We start from the raw sequence: 4,913 nt of genomic DNA, 5'->3' as shown, positions 1-4,913 counted from the left end.
CCAAATAATTGAAGGAAGATCTCAAAGTGTGGGATTCATTCTTGATCCAGTTTAATGGGGTGAGGATTTGGGAGAAGGAAATTCTATCGGAGGAGCTTGAGTTTTTTATGGAAAGGTGGAAAGTGGTGCGCAGGAGGGTGACCAGAAAGATGGAAGGAAATGGATTGGGTTAAGAACTTGGAACTGCTGGAGCTATTCCCCTTAGTGGTAGCAATAGACTTATGGGGCGAGGAGTTGGCAAATAGAAATGTAATCTGTTGGTCGGACAACAGGGGAGTGGTAGAGGTCATCAACCTTCTATCGGCATCATCGCTACCAGTAATTAGGTACCTAAGGTATTTGGGTCTGAAATGTTTAAAGCATAACATCTGTATCAGGGCCAAACATATTCCGGGTTTCAGAAATGTAGTGGCGGACACGCTATCCCGTTTTAAATGGGAGAAGTTTAGGGTCTAGCCCCCAATGCCAGACAAGAAGGTGAATGTTGCCCTGGACTTCTTTGGCAGATTGGCAACGGATAGACGGAATCAAGGAACTCGTCGAAGGCCCTGGCACCAAGTAAATGGGCGGTTTACAGAAAATATGGGGAACTATGGTGCAAGTATAGGAAGGGGACACGAGAAGGGGAGGAAGGAAGATTCCTAGAAAGGTTGATGGAGCTAAGGAGAGAAGGGGTTAAAAAAGAGCGGTTAGGATCAGTGCTAGCGGGGATAGCATATTGCACGCAGCTATATGGTGGAATAGATTGGACTAAGAAGTTCATAGTGAAAAAGATTGTGGGGGCATGGGGGAGAGATGAGGATAAGGTAACAGATAGGAGGGAACCAGTAACAGAAGATAGATTGGAAAGAATGGTAGGGGTATTGTCAGGGGGTTGCGCAAGCACAGATGAGGTGATAATTTTCAGGACAGCATTCATAGTGGCTTTCCACAGAGCAATGAGGATAGGGGAGCTGCTGCCAAAAACAGGAAGGTAGGAAAAGGGGGAGTAGAAACAGGGGACGTGAGATGCGGGGAGGAAGCAGTGCTGGTATTTGTAAGACGATCCAAGACAGATACAGAAGGAAAAGGGGCATGGTTGAATATGGTAGGGACAGGAGGGACACTGTGCCCGGTGGCCTGTGTGAAAAGTTATCTAGCAACTCAAAGGGGCAAAGGGCGAACATTCCTGCGGCATGCGGATTGGTCGGAGGTAACAAACTTTCAATTCAAGAGCGTACTGCAGAGGGTGGTGAGGAAGCTAGGGTGGGGGAGTGCATACTTTGCACCACACTCCTTTAGAATAGGTGCGGCAACCGCTGCAGAGAGCAGAGGCGGTTCAGAGGAACAGATAAAAAACTGGGGAGATGGAAATCGGCAGCCTATAAGTCATACATTAGGATGCGAGAAAGTAAGGCAGGAGGGATATAGATAAGATGGTATTATTATTGATGTGTTGGTTTGGTGTGCGGCGAGGTTTGGAAAAGCACAGATGAATAGTTACTAACGTGTGAAATTTGTTTTATTACAGGCAAAACATTAAGAGTCTGGATAGTGGGGCATTCCTACGTTTATTGGGCGCAGGCTAGGGCAGCAGCATCAGGGCAAGGGGTACACATAGGTTTTTTGCATAAGGAACCTAGCATCATATGGATAGGCAAAAGAGGGATAAGGTGGGATGAGTTAGTGCCAACAGTACAGCAGGCAAGGTTAAGATAGGGATGTCCTGATGCCCTGATTATACACCTCGGGGAAAACAATATAGGAGCATACCCGCTCAGAGAGCCGGAAGAGAAAGTGGCAGAAGGAATGAGATGGTTAAAGGTAGCAGGGCCATCAGTGCTGGTGATATGGTCCAACATAGTGTCAAGCTTGTACTGAAGGAACTCATATACGAGTAAGTATAGATCAAGGAGAAAGGTGAATCAGGTAGCAGCGAAGGTAATGAAGGAGATAGGGGGCGGAGTAGTAGAGCACCCATTGATAGCAGCCAAAAAGGAGGAGCTGCTCAGACGGGATGGAGTACACCTCATGGATGAGGGGAATGACCACATGCTGGCGGACATCAGAGGGATGTGCCAAGAGCTGGTGGAGGTAAGGAAAGGTCACGAATGGCGGAGAATGGTGGGCCGAAAGAGGGGCGCTTTTGGTGGCGGTGAAGTTTGTGCACGACACGTGGGCGGGCAGAAGGGGAGGTGGGAGGATCCCGCGGCATACCCAGCCCTGTGGGGTGATCCGGTGGTCTATCTAGGGGGAGGGCTATGCCGTGGGTTCTCCCTTCTCCAAGCTGCCCTGCCAGGGGGGGGGTAGTTGTTACACCCCCCTAGGCGTGGTTCCCAAAATTCTGGTTTTAATGCAAGGGCATTATTTGGTGTTTTATTGAGTTGATTTATGGCTGAATTTTGCAAGATATAGTTAAAGGTGGCAAAATTCAATTAAGTAATAAAATCGTGACCTTTCCACATTTCGCCATAACTACTGTGTCTGTGTTTTTATTTTAGATACGAATTAGATAAGAGAAACAGGGATCGTGGGGTTATGGTTTTTTGGGTGTTATACATGTATTGGGCAAAGGAATGCAGCCTCCTCACCTTAAACTAGTGCATGGAGCGTATGTGAGGGGAACGTCATAAGGGAGGGGCTGCTGGGAGAGAACAAAGGGTGATCTAGGTGTGCCAGGTGGGGGGTAGAGGCATGAGATAAGGAGAGCAGACATTGGTCAGGAGTAGGGACAGGGGTGGAACTGGAGGTAAAGGTGTTATAAGGAAGGGGAGTGCAGGAGGGAGTCACTAACCTTTTTTCTTTGTTTCCCACCCTCCCACCCTAGACGCAGCAGAGCACGATGCAATAACCGGAGAGGTCACGTGAGAAGGCAGTACTTGCACGGCTAAGGGCAGGACGTTGACTAATTGGTTGAGTCGCAGTAAGACCGCCCGTGCTCCTCAATAAGGGGAAGAACACAGCGCAACCGAAGGGCAGCAGGTGACCTGGCGGTCTACGCTGACTGGAGGATAGAAAACGGCAGCTGTTTTTGACATAGTATTGAGCATACAATCGCAGCAAGCGGTGAAGTTTGTGCACGACACGTGGGCGGGGCAGAAGGGGAGGTGGGAGGATCCCGCGGCATACCCAGCCCTGTGGGGTGATCCGGTGGTCTATCTAGGGGGAGGGCTATGCCGTGGGTTCTCCCTTCTCCAAGCTGCCCTGCCAGGGGGGGGGGGGTAGTTGTTACACCCCCCTAGGCGTGGTTCCCAAAATTCTGGTTTTAATGCAAGGGCATTATTTGGTGTTTTATTGAGTTGATTTATGGCTGAATTTTGCAAGATATAGTTAAAGGTGGCAAAATTCAATTAAGTAATAAAATCGTGACCTTTCCACATTTCGCCATAACTACTGTGTCTGTGTTTTTATTTTAGATACGAATTAGATAAGAGAAACAGGGATCGTGGGGTTATGGTTTTTTGGGTGTTATACATGTATTGGGCAAAGGAATGCAGCCTCCTCACCTTAAACTAGTGCATGGAGCGTATGTGAGGGGAACGTCATAAGGGAGGGGCTGCTGGGAGAGAACAAAGGGTGATCTAGGTGTGCCAGGTGGGGGGTAGAGGCATGAGATAAGGAGAGCAGACATTGGTCAGGAGTAGGGACAGGGGTGGAACTGGAGGTAAAGGTGTTATAAGGAAGGGGAGTGCAGGAGGGAGTCACTAACCTTTTTTCTTTGTTTCCCACCCTCCCACCCTAGACGCAGCAGAGCACGATGCAATAACCGGAGAGGTCACGTGAGAAGGCAGTACTTGCACGGCTAAGGGCAGGACGTTGACTAATTGGTTGAGTCGCAGTAAGACCGCCCGTGCTCCTCAATAAGGGGAAGAACACAGCGCAACCGAAGGGCAGCAGGTGACCTGGCGGTCTACGCTGACTGGAGGATAGAAAACGGCAGCTGTTTTTGACATAGTATTGAGCATACAATCGCAGCAAGCGGTGAAGTTTGTGCACGACACGTGGGCGGGGCAGAAGGGGAGGTGGGAGGATCCCGCGGCATACCCAGCCCTGTGGGGTGATCCGGTGGTCTATCTAGGGGGAGGGCTATGCCGTGGGTTCTCCCTTCTCCAAGCTGCCCTGCCAGGGGGGGGGGGGTAGTTGTTACACCCCCCTAGGCGTGGTTCCCAAAATTCTGGTTTTAATGCAAGGGCATTATTTGGTGTTTTATTGAGTTGATTTATGGCTGAATTTTGCAAGATATAGTTAAAGGTGGCAAAATTCAATTAAGTAATAAAATCGTGACCTTTCCACATTTCGCCATAACTACTGTGTCTGTGTTTTTATTTTAGATAAGAATTAGATAAGAGAAACGGGGATCGTGGGGTTATGGTTTTTTGGGTGTTATACATGTATTGGGCAAAGGAATGCAGCCTCCTCACCTTAAATAATTATGAGCAAAAGGTCAGAAGGTAGTTAAGCGCTAAGAGCAAGGTTTGTGGGAGGATGTTATATATCTATAGATAAAACTATATATCGGTGTATATAGTGGATATAAAATCTAATACTGGATAGGTGATAAGTGCTGTGTACGTACCAGTATTTGGAAATAAATATATAAAGTGAATGTACCAGTTTCACCTATCCAGTATTAGATTTTATATCCACTATATACACCACTATATACACCGATATATATATATAAACCTTGCTCTTAGCGCTTAACTACCTTCTGACCTTTTGCTCTCGATTTCTTGCTTTCCTGGAGGGGAATTCAGTAGTTAAGCCGGTCTGTTCTTCTCTAGCGCTTATAATCTAATTGTCAACTGCTTAAATAATTATGAGATCATGAGGTCATTTAAAAGGACATGAAACTGCAAAATTCTCTTTCATGATTTGGATAGAAAATACATTATGCGATCATGAGTTCATTTAATTCCATATACTGCAGATAT

The 4,913-nt window shown here is 47.3% G+C and overlaps 1 long non-coding RNA gene across 1 annotated transcript; it reads left to right on the top strand.

Moving 5' to 3' along the window:
• Positions 1-1,536: 1,536 nt before the first annotated feature.
• On the top strand, positions 1,537-3,369 carry LOC128637913 (uncharacterized). The gene is made up of 2 exons (XR_008399015.1): positions 1,537-2,073; positions 2,807-3,369. It is a non-coding gene; the product is annotated as an uncharacterized LOC128637913 (long non-coding RNA).
• Positions 3,370-4,913: the final 1,544 nt, after the last annotated feature.

The sequence above is a fragment of the Bombina bombina genome, chromosome 1, assembly GCF_027579735.1.
Source record: "Bombina bombina isolate aBomBom1 chromosome 1, aBomBom1.pri, whole genome shotgun sequence".
Taxonomy (NCBI): domain Eukaryota; kingdom Metazoa; phylum Chordata; class Amphibia; order Anura; family Bombinatoridae; genus Bombina; species Bombina bombina.
This window is presented reverse-complemented; position numbering and strand designations above follow the sequence as displayed.